Consider the following 18,101-nt stretch of genomic DNA (forward strand, 5'->3'; position numbering starts at 1 on the left):
TTTCCGCTTCTTCTGTCCCCTCCTCTTCCTCTGCGCCCTCCTCCTCCTCTACTTCTTCTCCCCCCTCTCTACCCTCCTCCCTCTCCTCCCCCCGCGTCCCTCCATCTCCGTCACCCTTTCTATTTGATACTCTATCCTCCATCTTACCAAGCTCTTTCTCGTATCTTCTCAGGAACTTTTCTACTTCTGATATACTTGTCAGTTTAAATCTCTTGTCCTTGAAGAAAAAAGCAATCCCTTCGGGAAATTCCCATCTAAACTGTATATTGTTTCTTCTCAGGGCGCCTGTTATTTGTCTATATCCCTCTCTTTTGCGCAACAGTCTGACCGGAATTTCCTTAAGGACAATAATTGGTCTGCTGCCTATTATTAATTTTTTATGATAACTCGTTTTGAGTATCAAATTTCTCATTCCTATTGAGTTAAACACTACTAGGCAGTCCCCAAGGGGTTTGCTAGCCCTGTTCTGGTATGTTCTCATTTTAATCCTGAAGGCATTTTCAATCGTACAAGCGACTTCCTCTTCATTCATCTCTAACCACCTTGCTAGTTCCTTAATTATTCTCTCCTTAATGTTCTCTCTCGTTTCTTCTCCTATTCCTCTAAATTTTAATTGTAGTTGTCTCTGTCGCATTTCTGTCATCGCGATATTGTCCCAAATCTGTTCCTGTGCCTTATTCAACTCTCTCATCTCTCCCCTCACTTTTTCCGTCTCCTTTTTCTGTTCCCTCAGGTCTTTTTGAATTTTTTTGTTAGTCTCCTCAACTGTCTTAGTTTTAAGCGCTAGTTCTTGGATTTTATTCGAGAGCTCCCCTATTGCTCCCTCTATTCTCTTATCTATCGTCTCTTGCATTTCTTCTAATTTGTTTTCTATATGACTTTCGTTCTGTTTGAGTTCCTCTTTAATTTTTAACCACAAGTAATCTAAATCTTTGATTTCTTCCTGTCTGGATGCTTTTCTTTCACCTGGTGTTCCTCCTCCTCCCCTTTTCCCGTTCTTCCCCTGCATTTTTCCTAATTCCCTGTTATGTTCTTCTAGTGTTGCGTTCTCTCCCCTTAGGGGCTCACAATCTCCTTGCTCCCACGTCTTGGGACCTTTCCGTCTAGCCCAGCTGGTTAGACCAGTTAAACCGGATATGTAATCCGAGATATGTAGCCCGGGGTTTACGGTCTGTAACGCTTCTTCCCTTCTCTCCAGGGAGTTGTGCGTATCACCTTCCGCTGCTAACCAATAGTTGACCTTGGACTAAATTACACAAAGGAGGGACCAAAAGAAGGACAAAGTTCCAGTACACTTCCAGATACAAAAGCCAATTCTGACCTACAATCTCTGATAATTATATCAATTAAATATTCCGATTAATTTAAAGGTTAACGTTCCTTCTAGTGCCACTAGGGAGTCTCTATATAATTTTCCCAGACCTCTACCAATTGTCCCTCCAAGTTTACCAACGCTTAACAACTTAACCAAATACCACAGTAAGTGTAGACCCCTGAGGACTTAACCAAGTACCTCAGTAAATATTCCTTTTTGGGGTATTAAGGAGGTGAGTCAGTTCTTAATATTATGAGAGGCGGGGGGGAGGTGGAAGTGGGTTAAGGATAGAATAGGTATGTAAGGTTACAGAGGGGGTAATGATGGCAGAAGGAGTCAAGAGTCAGGTATAACTATAACCAATGAAAAGCAAATGGAGGTGGGGTGAGGAAACCTTGGGGGGGGAAGCAACCAATAAGTACTAAACAATAAACCACTTTGGTCTGCTAAAGTGGGGGAGGGTAATTAGAGTGCTTTAGACAATTATCTGTCTTTCAGCGTCTTTTGCACCGCCCTCTTATAAAGTTATAAAGTTAAGGTTATAAAGTTCTTATGAAGTTTCTTCGTGTGTCTCCAATGTCTTTAATAAAAGTTGGTTACCGACTTTTTGTAATCGACGTCCTAGCAAGAGTGTCCGCGGTTGCTTCTTATCTCTGTCCCCTCAGAGTTTTTCTTGTCTTGATTCCCAATTCTGTTATATGTCTCTATTGGGGGTCGGTTAAAGAGACCGCCAGACCTTTAACAATAACCTCAAATCAAAGTCTCAAAAATCAGAGTCCAAACGTAGTCCCAGACCTAAATCCACCAATAAATCCGCGCTGAATCTCAAACCGTAGAAGCTCAACTGAGGCACGCAGTTTTATAACGTTCCATAAATAAAGGTTCGTTAAATCTTGTTGGAAAAGATATCTCTCCTCGCTCCGTGCTTACACAGCTCGGCCAGTAATAATTACTCCCCTTCACTCGCTGCCTGTGATTCTAAGACCTGCGCCATTTTCGCTCTCCGCCGGGTGGGATCCGTACATAAAAAGACTGTACCAACCAGGACTCACCCATCTGTAACCCTTGACTTCAGTATTGTCTTAAGTCCAAACACGACGGGGTGTCCATTTTAAGCCTATGAAGGTTCGTCGCCTTTCTCGGTGGAAGCCTGAGGCATCGTAACTCGGAGACGGGACTTTCCCCTGTTGCGCTTGCGGCCCCGCCCTGAACTCGCTCTTCACCAGGGAGAGTGAGCCACAGAGGCAAAAACGCCGCTCCACGCTGCCGGGAAACCTTCCTCCAGGGGTTCCCCCCCTGGACTTTTATTTTTTGGGGGGCGCAGTGCCCTTGCGACGCCCCAAAATCTCCGAATTACTCAGAAAGCCTTTACGTGGCTTTCCGCGCTTCCTCGCCGTCCGCGACCGGAACCGGAAGTCCACCACAGACTTCATTCAGGTCCGCTCCCGTGGGGATAATAGCAGGCCTGCATCTCACAGGGCATTGCAGTCATTCCTGGATTTCTTACCTACCCTCCATGTTGCTGTGCTTGTAACTACACATTGCTATGGAGTTAATTGGCCACCGTATTCCGGGCCAGGGAGCAGTTGGCCAGTCTGGGGTTTTGTTTTTGTTTTTTGCCTTCCTTGTAGCAATTGTTACAGCTCTGGGAGGGAAGACATTGGGTGAAAACAAGTTGCTGGAGGGGAGGATATAAGTCTCTGCCTGCCCCTCCAAGGGGATAGGGGTTTCCCATTAAAGGGATCATGGAGGAGATGTTTCTGTCCAGACACCCAGGCTAGAGCCGTAGCACTTCTTGAGTTGGTTGTCCTTGTGAGGTGGCACCTATTTTATGCATGTCATAGGGCCTCCTCAACATTTGTCTTACCCCTGGGTCAATCATCAAGCAGTTGGGCATGATGATGCTGGTTGTTACCCAATGCCTTTGCCAAACCTCTTACGGTTGTGATCAATAAGGTTGTGACCTAAATTGAACCATACAATGTCATCTTGAGTGGTCTTTTGGTCAGAGGTGACCTGTGGGGTGGTAGGTGTCGGGATCTCTGCTCGGCCAAGCTGATAAAGCTCATTTTCCTCCGGCCGAGCCTTCGGAATCGTCCCCAATGATAATTAACGACCTGAGCCTTTGATGAGGCTTCAGGACCATTCCCGTTCATCAGAGTTTCTGGCACAGGGAAGTGATGAGATTTATGGCTACATCACTATGCTTTATTTTTTACTATGCAGACAGCAAAGAAATATACATCCTCTCTCTATGAAAACAGAGAGCAACTGAACAACAAAAGAACAAACGAACAAACGAACAGGAAACCAGTACGTCACATCTGTCTCCCATGAGACTTCCAATAATATGGAATGTGTGGAATGTAAACAGAGTCTTGTGACTCCAAAGCACTGCTCAGTGGCAAACAAAGACTAACAGTAGGCACATGGTACCTGGACGTTGAAATTCACCAAAGGACTGAAAATAACTAATGACAATCCTGAGATCTTTTATCTGATGGGCCAGTTCACATGCTTATACAACTTGGTACAGTGGTACCTTGGTTCTTGAACTTAATCCATTCCAGGTGTTCATTCAACTCCCGAAAGTGTTCGAAAACCAAGGAGCGGCTTCTGATTGGCTGCAGGAGTTTCCTGCAGTCAAGCAGAAGCTGTGTCGGATGTTCGGCTTCCGAAAAATGTCCTCAAACTGGAACACTTACTTCCAGGTTTGCGACATTCAGGAGCCAAAACGTGCGAGTACCAAGGTGTTCAAGAACCAAGGTATGACTGTATTACTCTTACTCTGGTGACAAAGAGGATGAGTCCCTCCCCACCTTGGACAAGCAAGCAGTTCACTTGGAAGCTAGTGCATGAAGAGGTCCGACTGGCAACAGTTTGCAGACAGATGGAACTTATTATTGCTACAACACCTGGAGAAAAAATGTTGAGAGACAACAGATGTTTTACTCTGTCTTTTTCTCCCTTCCTTTTTCTCTGCATCTGTTAAGAAGAAATGTGATTCTTTTTTAACCTTTCAAAATGGCATGTTGCATGTTTTTACATATTTGAAAATATTTTGCAAAAGGAAATTAGGCACACACACACAATATGTTATGTATTGTTGTGGAGCAAGGAACATTGGCTCTATCGTGTGCTATGAAAGAGAATTACAGGGCCAATCAAACACACGAACCAACACGAATTGTAAGGTTATAAGCAGATAGGTGGATTATTATGACTCCTACGAAAATCTTGGTTTGCAAAAGTGCCATTTGAGCCCATTGCACATCCACAGAAGCAAAATGCTCTTTTATACATGCAAGCAGATTGGCAGATATAGATATACAGTCCCAGTTCCCGAAAGTTCACTTTGCTTGCCTTGGCTCAGAAAAAGATTCCTTCAAAACCAAGGTATATTGCTGATAAATTTAATAACCTGGCATACTGCAGAATTATAAGACTAGAGGAAAAAATGTAGTAATTTTTCCTCTGATATTTTCACTTCCATTCCTTTCATAAGAGCACACCATCTAAAAATAATGCAGTTAACAATAGCAAGTTGCAGTGTGTATTTTATGTTGCTTCTCTCAGTGAATTAAGCATTCTAATTAAACTTTATCCACCCTTCTGGAATCCAGTTTGCGGGCCATTCCACAAATGCATGCTGTGACCCAGTTCATGCATAAAATGACTGCATGCAAGCTAGCATTAGAATAGCTAAGCAAGAAGAACAGCCTGCATAGTTTGCAGCCTTCACCAACCCGGTGCCCTCCAAGTGTTTTGGATTATAACTCCCAATAGTCACAACCTGTAGGGCCATGCTGGCTGGGGCTAATAGGAAGAGCACCAAACGTCTGGAAGGAACCAGGTTATCAAAGGTAAAATGCCAACAATGTGAACATTTAGGTTTGATATCCGAGAGAGGCCTGAACAACCTATTACCCACCAAGGCAATTTCAGCCCACAAATCAAGTATGGTTGCCACCAAAGTTTCACTTAGTCCCATTAAAGGAGAATTCAAAATATGACCTGTTTATAAAGTAAAGACAAACTGGATTGTGTGCAGGAGAGGGAATGAGCAATGTATGGAAACCATAAAAAATGAGTCAAAAATGGGATCCCTTCAGGAGAACAGCAGATAAGTTCTAAACATTAATGGCCAAAAGGACACTTCCCATTTGCTGATAAAGGCAGCATCAAGTAATGACTCAAATGTGTTTGCGTGATCACCCCGTTCCCCAGGAAGTAAATAACTAGACACTAGACAAGATATTGGTTTTGGGGTCAAATAAGGCCACAACTTTATTGGTTACAGATGTGAGGTTTGGCCATAGGCATTGTGGTAAGCAACTGCACATGTCACTCCTGCCCGTCCACTGGGAGGGTTTCTAGGGATGAAGCCGGTGGCGGGCACACCCTATGACCTACATCAAATTGGGGAATCCCCTGAGAGGTTCCTGTTGGAGGAATAGTATGGCCCTAGCCCCCACCTGGGCATCGGACAGAAGCCACTCCTCCTGGAACCTTTTAACATGATACCTTTAGCCGTGGAGGGGCAGGCAGAGGCTACAGCCGCCCCTCCAACCCAAGACTAGGCTTACCCAATGCCTATCCACCTTACAAAGCTGTGACGATTGCTATGAGGTAGGTGAAAACCCAAATGGTGGTGCCGATTAACCAAGAAGGAAAAATTCCTGCCCGACCATGAGAAGGTTAGGCGACCGACATTTTCCATAGCAAGGTCCGAGCATCCATGAAAACCCTAATCTGAAGGAGGGTGGGTTGAAGAACCGGCACAGCGAGAGAAAAAGCCAAAAGGCCCCACCACCCGGGCATTTATAATAATAATAATAATAATAATAATAATAATAATAATAATAATAATAATTTATTTGTACCCTGCCCATCTAGCTGGGTTTCCCCAGCCACTCTGGGCGGCTTCCACAAAGACCAAAAATAAACTAAGGTGTCACACACTAAAAACTTCCCTGAACAGGGCTGCCTTTAGATGTCTTCTGAATGTCAGGTAGTTGTTTATCTCTTTGACATCAGATACGAGGGCATTCCACAGGGCGGGTGCCACTACCGAGAAGGCCCTCTGCCTGGTTCCCTGTAGCTTTGCTTCTCGCAATAAGGGAACTGCCAGAAGGCCCTCGGCGCTGGACCTCAACATCCTGGGTATGGCCAGGGGGACGCCCAGGAGAACGCCCCCTTATTCCTGCTGCAATTGGCCCATTCGGTGTCAGGAAGACAATCCAGCCTGCGATAGGCCAGTTTGGCAGGGAGGACCAGGGCCCATCCAAAAAGCCACCCACCCGAAAAGGGACCAAACGGACATATCAGCAATCGTAAGTCAAAAACACAAAAGATGGACATTGCAAAGCATCTCTGCTTCTCTGTAAAGTCTCACCGTTGTGGCCAGCTAGAGTTTGATAACACCTTCACAGAGGGGTAGTGTGTGATATGCACAGTGTAGATGTGACAAAGAGCTGAGAGAGGAGGGGAAGGATTCAGTTAATGGCCACTGTAAAATGTGTCACATGAAATCGAACAAGCTTTCTTTCTCTACAATACATTTGTTTGACTTTGCCGGGAACAAGCACCTCCCACTGTGACACACCCATTGTGGGAAAACTCTTACAGTTGTGCAAAAACGAACACAGATAGAACCCCTGGTGAACACGTGTGTTTTTTCTCCCCGCCCCCTGCCGCCATAGGGTAACCTCTTGCAAGACTGACCCACAAAGTCATTCCCTAAGAGCATCAAACAAATTTGTATTTTGTAAACCGGTTCCTAGTTTTAGTTGACATATGATGTGGGTTTTCAGAGCCTCCTCTATCTGTGCCTCTATCCAGTGTTTTTTTCCTAGAAAAATAGGTGCCGGTAATCACCACGACCACCATGACATCACCATGCCAACAAAGGTCCGCATAGTTAAAGCTATGGTTTTCCCAGTAGTGATGTATGGAAGTGAGAGCTGGACCATAAAGAAGGCTGATCACCAAAGAATTGATGCTTTGGAATTATGGTGCTGGAGGAGACTCTTGAGAGTCCCATGGACTGCAAGAAGATCAAACCTATCCATTCTTAAGGAAATCAGCCCTGAGTGCTCACTGGAAGGACAGATCCTGAAGCTGAGGCTCCAATACTTTGGCCACCTCATGAGAAGAGAAGACTCCCTGGAAAAGACCCTGATGTTGGGAAAGATGGAGGGCCCAAGGAGAAGGGGACGACAGAGGATGAGATGGTTGGACAGTGTTCTTGAAGCTACTAACATGAGTTTGACCAAACTGGGGGAGGTAGTGTCAGACAGGAGTGCCTGACATGCTCTGGTCCATGGGGTCACGAAGAGTCGGACATGACTAAACGACTAAACAACAGCAACAACAACAACTCACCATGAAGTTGTTACATGCCATGCTTTTTAACAACAACAAAAATGGTGCTGGTACTGCGTACCCCTGAGTACCCCCCGAACAAAAGCACTGCCTCTATCCCACACCAACTAGATGAACTATGTGATATGTTTGATGACATTATATTCCTAGTACTCAGCTACATTGGCAAAGAAAAAGAGCTTTATATGTGTTGTTTTAGGCATTCTAACACAATGACACCAGATGGCGCTGTGGAGTTCCGCTTTTGCCAACCCGATTTCTCATACAAAGTTTACAATGCGCTTAACTGAAACGCTTCTTTGATGTGTCTGGATCCAGGCTATATCCACCCCTAGTCTGCATATAAATGGGAGTTAAATGTGCTTAACTTTGGCTAGATATGCCCCAGAGTGGTAGGCGCTGATGACAAATGATAGCATGTAATATGTAATGGGAAGATATACATAAATGGTCCCCGGTGGAGTATTTTTGCAGTAAACACAGTGAAATAATATGAACACCCTACAACCCAATTTGCAAAACAGATGATAGGATGTATTCATGTTTATAATTAGGATTGGGTCATAACTATTCAAATGTCCATTTAATTAACAGAGACTCTCATATGCAATGTTAATGCTTAGGATGAAATCAGGATTAAATCAGGACAAAAGTGTTATGCATATGCAAACTGAAACAAGTGTCGTGTTATTCAACATATTTTGAATGCTTCGCCCCCAAGAGAGAGGACTGCATTGTCACCAACCATTTATGACTTAAAAGCTCAAGTGTTATAACATCTGCAAATATTATAAGGCTACATCAATTTAAAATCATGCAGTCTAGGCACACTGTAGAGAGGTATTCTATATTGTTTATAGGGTGACACAAAGCATCAAGATAGGATAAATGTAATACAGTCAGCCTGTAGCACACGACGTGGCCGGTGATAAAATCGTAATAGCAAAAAATAATAATAATGCATATATAGTGATATAAAAATGCATAGAATCCAGAATGGTGCAATGACTTCTTTGTTCTTCAAAACAAAACAAAAAAAGTCCTTTATCTTTTGTGCACTAGCAAAACCTGGAAGATTTTTGGCCATTTCATTTCCTGATAGGATTTCTGTTTTTTTTTTTCCACGGGCTGCTTTGCAGCAACCATTTTCTTTTCATATTTTGATTTATGTGCACTGCACACAAAAAAAGAGAGAAAGTATAAAGTTTATGTTGGCAACAAAGAAAGTTCAGAAAGACAGTAGCATGTTGCTGGGTAGGTGGGGGGAAGCATATATGTAGAGGCAATTCCCTCACCCCACCCCATGTTTTATATTCCCTTGACTCAAGCTACTGGTGCTGAGAAAATATTACACACTGCCAACTAGCAGCCTTTAGTTCAGAAGCTGCTTCTCCAATCTTATCCACTCTGCTAGAGCAAGCGAAGCAATATCTCAAAAGATACTTCCCGCACTCGTGCCACCTGCAGCACACAATTCTTCCTTATCAACTGAATGCACAAGAATCTATTCCACATACAGTCCTGGGAGGCATTTTTTTTTTAAAAAAAAAAAGGAGGGGGGAGAGCTGCTTCTAGCAAGATACCAGAAATGGATGCAGATTGTAAATTAAAGAAACAGAATATTCGAGTACTTGGAATGCAACTTAACAGCTGACTCAGACCCGATTCTTGGTATGGGAGATTGACATGGTTCCATCTGATGCCTGTTTAGCAGCAAGATAATGTAGAAAGCACAGACTATGGACATATTTATGTGGACAGGACTGCAGAAACATCAGAGGTAGAATGGGCAGGTGAGGTTGGAGTGGTTCATCTCTCATTATCCCCTTCCCTCCTGCGTGGTTTATGCAACACTGTATCTCTGTGGGGGGCAATGGGATTGCCAACCATGCCACTCTCATAAGAGTTAAGCCTTAGCCTGGCCAATTTATACAGTCAGAATAATCATCTGATACAGTCCCGTGTGAATAATACCTATTTGCAATGTGTGGGTGGGGCTCTGCATTTCAAATGCTCCCATGCATTAAAAAACAACACAAATGGAAAGTTATTCACATGTAGAAGAGGACTAGGACAGACCCCAGCCCCTGATGTGCCAGTATAAGGGATTGTGGGCCTTTAAAAAAAGGAAACAGAAAAACAGAAAGAAAACAGGGATACAATTGAAGTGTGTTCCGTTCCTCAGTAGTCTGAAGGGGTACTGTCTGAACAGGACTGTATTAACTCCTACACGAGAGTTCTTACTATAATTATGTTATATTAAAGAAGGAATAATCGATCTATCTAAACCATGCTTCCCAAAGTCTATTGCCATTTTGACAAAAAGTCTATGGGGGTTTGAGTGGCATAAGGGATGGGAACACCTACATTACAAAATCAGAATGGTTCAGCTGTCACTGGGTTCTGTCTGGTCATTCTTTGTTGCAGATAAATAAGCTTACTTACAAAGTTCTAGGTTCCAGGTACCTCAGTTGACAATCATGACAATAAAAGTGTCTGAACCTGGTTAAAACCAGTATTTCAGGTGGAATAAGGAGCATAGAAGCACAAATTGTAGACCGTCTAAAAACAACTGAATTGCCATAGCTTCCTCCAAAAACCCCACCTCCATTTCCCTGCATTTTCCTAATCCTACAGTTTCTAGAAAGATCTAGGTTCAGAACTTTGGCAACTAAACATATCTGAAACTGATTAGAAGTATGTGAGGCAGTGTAAATGTATTGAATGGTTCAATAGGCCTTGATTTAAAAGATTTCTCAACAAAAATGGCTGTACTCCAAGCACACTTACTTGCAGGTAATACTGTTTGCAATGAATCGATTCCCCTTAATTGTGTTTAGGGCAGGCACACAGTGAAAAACAGGATGGACTTCCATGGATTAGCAAATGTGCTAAAGGATAAGAAGCAAGAAATCAGCCTAATTCAGGGCCAAATTTACCAGCAAACAAAATACACCTATGGCCTTGATTTTTTTAGATGCTCAATAGTCTCTGAGGGAAAATAAATGGGTTCTCACCCAAAACAATCCCCTTTATTAAATAAAAGGTTGAGATTATAGTGCAAAGAAAGCTATTGGTGGTTGGGTTTTTCAAACCACAGTTTCACAGCGGCATCAAAATAATCCAAGTTACTTTAGCGGGGAGGTCAGCTCTGATACCTTGGGCCAGCCTAGCCAGAACTGAGACTTCTTAAAAAAGCAGATCTGATTGCTATAGGCATGTTGTAGTCAAAGGTTAGCATTTTAAGTCTCTTTGGACTTAATGGGAAATGTAAGCCTAAATTGAACTATCTACCAATGACATCAGTGAAACTTAAACATGCTTCATTTGGGTTTAACTGTGTGCCCTGTATCTTTCATTATTTTGAGGCAATAATTAGATACCACATGAGTGAGTGAGTCTGGAATGAGGGCCTCAGTTTGTAGAACAGCAACAAAAAAAAAAAAAAAAAAAAGATTTCATACTTGGGAAGAAATAGACTACTGCACTGAGAAAGTACTGGGATAAAAAGTTTAGGGGTTATACTAGATAAGATAGGAGAAAAACACATCTGCTTCCAAAATGTATCAGTCATCCACCTAGTCTTCTAACGTATTTGATAACACCACACCAGTTCCAGTTTCCCCAACCACATTTGCTATAAACAGTCAGTAATGGAGCTAGGGAGTCGGGAAACCTATAAGATCATGTAAAACCAACACAATTTATGGATTGAGAGGTCTCAGTCTTAAGACTTCTTCTGCCCATCATTTCATTGGCCTGTTTAGTACATTCATTCGTTGAAGGATGGGCTATATTTTGGAGATGCTTAAACTTGTGGTGGGAAACAAGTTCAGCATCAAGTAACCCTGCAATTTCTTTACTATCGTATGTTCAAGTTCTAAGGAATGCCTTTCAAATGGGAGGCAGAATTTGTGCAGGCCACAAAGAAGACCCTTGGAGTCCACAAATTGTGTACTTCTCAAAATGGCAAAGTATATCTTATACTTGGGAGCATATGTGTGTGTCTTGTATTTCTTCCTGAAAGTATTCAAGCACATTTCTAATTCTGAGGTGAAAGCCCAGGTACAAATGGATATGACAGAGTGATAGGAAGAGTTTTCAAATGTGTTTTTGGGGAAGCCCATGTACATTGACATACTGCATGTGGATGTATTTATTTTTGTTTTATCATGGGTGATATCCAACCAAATCGTCAATAACGTAAGTCTGTTGATTTCAGGTGGCCTTCTCTGACTAACACTATATATCACTCATATTTTTAGACCATCTTTTTCAACTGAACTTCCCAGGGTGCCACAGAGTCAGAATACAGAATAGATGACCAACAAAAAGCACCATAAAATAATAATAACATAGAGAAAGCCAATAATAATAATTTTATAATAATTTATTATTTATACCCCACCCATCTGGCTGGGTTTCCCCAGCCATGCTGGGTGGTTTCCAACAAAATATTAAAATACTAAAATAAAATAAATTTAAATATTAAAATACAGTAATCTGCTAAACATTAAAAGCTTCCCTAAACAGCCAACAACAGGAGATTGCATAGTCACACAACAGCAGATGATGAGCCCTCAGTGGCCAAGCAGAATAAACAGGTCTTCAACTGGTGAAATGTTATCAGAGGAGGGTGCCTATATGACTCCAATGAAGGGAATTCTACATTCAGGGAGTCATGACCGAGAAGGCCCTGCAAGATGGAACTCTTAGCATCATTAGCTTCAATACTGTCCAAAGTTAACCTCTGACATCTAACCTAGGTGACTGATCAGAGAATACAGGGCAAATGGGGTGACAGTGGAGCATAAGACTCTTAATCTCAGGGTTGTGGGTTCGAGAGCCACATTGGGCAAACGATTCCTTCATCACAGGATGTGAGGCTAGATGGTACTCGTGGTCTCTTCCAACCCTACAATTCTATGATTCTATTTATCACCTGTTCTGCCTTTTCAGTTGTATCAACTGCACCTCATTGTACAGAGTATCCTGATGGATTGCTTTGAACATTATGTGGAGAAAGCAAGAAGAGGAAGATGTGCAAAGGGGCAAATCGTGCATCTCTCCCATGAGGAGGCCTGTGATGCAAAGATAGCTTGCAGCAGATGTGTGACTCCCCTTTGAGATGTTGTCCCCAAAGCATGGAAACTGGAAGAACTCACTTATGCCTCCTGCTTCAATGCTACCATGTGCCTTGTGGGGATTCTTTGTTCTCCAGTGTGTAGAGATCCACAATGGATTAAATCCTACATGTCATTTCTTTTGGGGCACCTGTAAAGTTTTCAGATCAGCCATAAAGAGTCCTTCACCTGATGGTTTCTTGTTCAAAATCTAGTCTTTCTGCAGAATTAACTAAGATGTGAAGCAGTCTCCCTGTCGCCTATTAAATAAGAAAGACTCTGGTGCAACTACAGTGGAAATTTTATAGCTCAGATGTATGTTGCATAAGTTGTTCTGGATGTCTCTGTCTCTTCCCTCTGTTGCTTTCTCCAGGTCATCTGGGCCAACACTGGTGTTACATAGAAGCCAGAACTTGTGGAGGAGTCCAATGAGGAGAGTGGGCAGAATATTTCAACCACTGACAATGAATCAATTGACAAATGGACAGTACTTAATACAATGATACAAGGCATGTCACTTTGTTAACACTTGCTCAAGCAGTCGTCCAACCCTTTACTGACCCTTGTGAGCTACTGCTGCAGCCTAGTGGCATTGTATGGGATGATTTTTTTAAAAAACAACAACAACAACACAAAAACAAAACATTTTTAATCAAAAATATCTAAGTCATCTGAGCAAGTATTGCGGGGGGGGGGGGGAGAGAGAATGGCCCTCATCACCTATTTCCCTAAGATATCACGTTGAGATCAGGAAATGACTTTCTGAGTGCTAGAAATGCTTACCATTTTCAAATTAACCCTCTCTGTCTTTGGCACTGAGTCTTTTAATGAGAAAGATGAAACAATATAGTCTTTGTTTAACAGCCACATTCATTGCAGAGCTCCCTGGATTGCTTTTAACTTTAACAACAAATTACTTTGGACGATATAATACAAGAGAAATGATGCTCATCTAGGGACCATGGCACTATGTGTATATCAATTTTTAAAAATTGCACTTCTGTTTTTGGCACTCGAAACCTTTTCAAGCTATGTATTCCTGTACTGGGAAGATTCCTACATATTTTTGAAGTAACAAATGACTGCGACTCTGAATAAAAATCAATACACTGTCAAACATTGCTTAAGTATGCCCACACATAACATTTGCATATCATGATAGCTACAAGGAAAAGGCTATGCCTTTAGGACTAATCTGTTTTACCCAAAGTTGCCAACCTAAATTGGAGACAGACATGCCAATATAAAATGAGTGCAAAGAAAGCAGCAAGAGCTGTATTCTCCCCCATAGTTACCCCCCCAAATCAATCATATGGTATGACAAACATAAAATGAAAACAGTGTAAGTGACGTCATTTGTTGTGACATTGAGCCTCTAATAAAATTAAATCCATTTATTTAAATGCCATATTGATACTCAGAACCAACTAAAATCTTAAAAGAGAGGCATTGCATTATGGAACGGTCACCCACACTCACTGAAACACATTGCACAGTAAATCATATTCCTTCACCAGGGCAGGCTTGAAATTGAGGAGTTTGCAGAGCTAGAACCAGGTAATTTGATTATGTTCCAAAACACAGCATCTCTCTCCTCACCCAACCACACTGACGGCATGAATCTAGAGGAGTCTCTTCTCCTCAGAGTAGAGAACTTCTCTCACTCATTCTTTCCTCTCAGCCAGCTTTACATCCACCTTTTCTTTTGCTCTCATGCAATTTCCCTTTGGAACATTTAAAAAAACAAAAAAACCAATCACAGCAGAGGAAGATATTTTGGATGAAAGCATATTAGCATGCAGGTGATATGCAAGAGTGTTGAGCAGGAGCTCTCAAGAACAAAACATTTCTGAAAGGAGATCATTTGGAAATTTGGTACTGAACCCCAAGCCAAAATTTGGCCAGATATGCATATGAAGCCAGCTGCCACACACACACAAAAATGAAGTAGATGCTCTCTCCTTCCTCCCTCCCGCCTCTCTCAGTATGGCACAGAGAGAGAATCAAAATAATGCCCCTCCAAGCATCTTGGAAGTAATGGATATGCAGTTTTGAACAACACAGACGCTCCTCTCTCTCTCTCTCTCTCTCTCTCTCTCTCTCTCTCTCTCTCTCTCTCTCTCTCTCTCTCCCCTTTACCAGAGTGAAAGACGAGGACAAGAGGAAATGGCTCCATTTGTGTGCAAGCAAACAAAGATGATAGGTCAGGTTCCACTGGCTGCTGTTTGTCACAGACCGCACGTGCTGTCAGTGGCATCCTTTATGCTAAAAGCCCTGTTAGGTTTAGGTGGCTACATCTGGCACCGTGTCGCACGTTCGCTTGCTGCTAATTTTTGCAGCGCAGCCGTAAGAGCAGCTGACAATGCCACCAACGGTGACTTGTCAGGAGCACGGATGGGGACTTGCAGCATGCTGCATTAATTTAACACCACATCAAATATGGATTTTATTGCAGCAGCGACAGTAAAGACTCGCACAACTGCTGCCTGTATTCCCACATAATGTGCTATCTCTCTCTCTCTCTTTCTCTCTCTCTCTCTCTCACACACACTGCTTTACTCTTTCTCAAGTACACAAAGCGGGATGGGTACATACGCTTAGCATTCTCTGCGTATCCTACAAGCCATCAAGACAGGCGCATAAGTTTAGCCCATGTGCATCAATCTATCCCCACTGTCTACAAGGAGTAGCCTGAAGCAGGATTCGCACTGTGTGTGTGTGTTTGTGTGCCACACTTCACAGTGAGATATTATTCAGAAGGAGGAGGAAAACTATGATAGTGTTATGGATGGAAAAAGAAAGCCATTATCCTTCGTGCAAAGATGCTGCAAGACCTGGCTTGTGCGTTTGCAACTGAAGCTCTGACCATGATAGTTACCCTTGTGAGCGATTAAGCTTTTCAAGTGCACACAGAATTTATCTCCCTCCTGGTTACCCTCCTGCCAATTCCTTCACAACAGCAAAATGCCGGTGGGCTGTGTGTTGTAAGGAATTATATGTTACCCTGACTCTAGCTTGGCTGTTAATGAACCGGCTTTGCAAACTGCATAGCTTTGTCATTCTTGAGCAGGTAGCAACGCAGCCCAGCTAGAATTGCACAGATATATATACTGTATATGTGCAATTCTACCTGGGCTGCATGCATATATATATATATATATATATATATATATATACACACATAACTTCTCTCTTACGACCATCATACAATCCTGGAGAAAGTTACATCTTTCAGATCTCTGCTGTTGTCACAATAAACCACACTGCTGTTAACAAACTCTCACACACACATAATGAAAGCTAGAAGCAAGAGCGTTCCTACCTTTTTGCCGCGAATGAAGTAGCGTCCAACAACCTATGCAAAGCCGTGGGATAATTGCAATAGCTTCCTTCCTCTTTGTTTTAGTGGTTTTCTCCTATTTCTCTCTTCCCCCCGCAAGACTGATCCTACTTGAATTTAATTCAGGCTTATTCTCCGAGCATCACTTAACTCTGGACAGCAGGGAAAGGAGGGGCGAGGGGGGGGAGCATTCGCTCTCGCTCTCTCCCTCTCCTCTCTGACTGGCTTTCATTCAGAGCGCCTGATTAAAAAAAAAAAAGGAAAAAAGCCACCACACAGGAAGAGAGAGAGAGAGAGAGAGAGAGAGAGAGAGAGAGAGAGAGAGAGAGAGAGAGCGCTTCTGCTGATAGAGGCGAAGCACTTGCCATGGGAAGGTTACACAGACTGGAAGGAAGAGAAGGCTTTTCCAGGCTCAGTGATTTGCAAGTGAATGTGGTGGGAGGGGAAGAAAGAAAGGAGGGCTTTCTATGGAAGACTCCCTCCTCCTCCTGACAGAATGGCACTCTTCTGCTTCAAGTCCAAGGTAATCAGTTCATCTATTCCGCTTGCTGTAATAATACACAATCACAGCACCGCCACTCCTGGGCTTTTCTTGCTGGTTTGTTTTTAAAACCCCCTCACCCCCACACTTCCTCGTTAGATATCTAATTTCCCTCCCTCCTCACCGAGAGAGAGAGAGACTGCGGCACTTGTCATGTCAAATCCAACAGACACCCCCCCACACACCTCTCAAATTAAATTACAGCCCTCTCAGAGATGATATCGAAGAAATTGGTGTTTCCAATTCACACACACTCTTCAACTGCCTGGTCCGGGAGAGACGGGGTTTATCTGCTGCTCATCCTCGGCTATGTTACCATGAGTTTGCTTCCCCCCCTGTTATTGCAAGAAACGAGTTGTACTGGACGCCTTTCTGGCAGCCTCTGCCCCTCCAAAAAAACCCCTACACACCAAACAAACTTGAGTTATTCCGACCTCTTTGGGGTCCAGCGTTTTTTTTTTTTTTTGTTTCAGCTGATCTCTGGCATCACATTGTGTTGGTAACATTTACTGGGATCGCCGCCCTGTAGCTTTCCATTCTGCGGATGTAATCCTTTGCGCAGATTAAATCTGTAACAGTTGATGCTCCCTAATGCAACAAATTGGACTCAGCACAATCCCTTCTTGGATCCCACTGAACCCAAACCTTCAGCAGTGGGAGAGAGAGAGAGAGAACTGCAGAGACTCCACGGCACTTTGGGGGCAGATGCTGCAAATACTCCCCTAAGCCTAAGCCAAAGGATGTCAGTGTTGCTCCATCCACTCTGTGCCATGAGGAATTTTTTATTTTATTATTTTTTGGAAAAAAAACCTCTTTAAAATATGAGAATTGGTTCAAGTGTCCACTTACGATGGAGGGAATTTTCCAAACAATAAGGTAGGCTGTGAAGTACTGCTGTATTTTGCGCCACACCACAACATAATTTACATTGGCTACAGACATATTTAATAATTTAATTTGTTGGTGTATGTGTTATATTTCAGATCCTGTCCGTAAGAGCTCACAGTAAAATCTATATGGCCCACAAAAAAAGGAAACAACACCTATTAAATAATAAGCCTCAACAAAGAAAGTAGACTTGCCAGAATAATAAACAAACAAACAAACAAACGTATATCCCTAGAGGCCCTCTGAATGAATGAATGAACAAGGATCAATTCTGCCCTTTATCCTGTAAGTCAAAAGAGAACAGATCCGAGGTTACTTGTCACATGGGGCACAAGTAACCTATAGAATAGTGATTAGCAGCTGGAAGTCCCTAGATCAGTACCCATCAGGAACTGGGAGTCATAGCAAAGGCAATAATAGGATATGCAAGAATCACAACTGTCGCAATAGGACTATCTCAAAAAGCTGCATTTGGAGGTCAGTTTGCTATCTTGGTTTTGAACATCTCCA

The 18,101-nt window shown here is 42.7% G+C and overlaps 1 protein-coding gene across 9 annotated transcripts in view; it reads right to left on the reverse strand.

Annotated features, from left to right (window-relative positions):
- Window positions 1–18,101, reverse strand: part of CDH10 (cadherin 10) — a 189,022-nt gene that overhangs the window by 119,160 nt on the left and 51,761 nt on the right. Inside the window, exon 1 of one of the 9 annotated variants that reach the window (XM_083623846.1) lies at window positions 17,138–17,377. The exons of 4 other annotated variants lie outside the window; for them this stretch is intronic. The gene's annotated coding sequence lies outside the window, so the exon portion shown is untranslated. Of the gene's footprint in view, window positions 1–16,144; window positions 16,404–16,951; window positions 17,051–17,137; window positions 17,378–18,101 lie in introns of those variants that run through there. 4 more of the 9 variants (XM_083623844.1, XM_083623848.1, XM_083623838.1 and 1 more) reach the window with 4 other exon arrangements.

Source organism: Podarcis filfolensis (assembly GCF_964270895.1).
Source record: "Podarcis filfolensis genome assembly, chromosome: 7".
Classification (NCBI taxonomy): Eukaryota; Metazoa; Chordata; class Lepidosauria; order Squamata; family Lacertidae; genus Podarcis; species Podarcis filfolensis.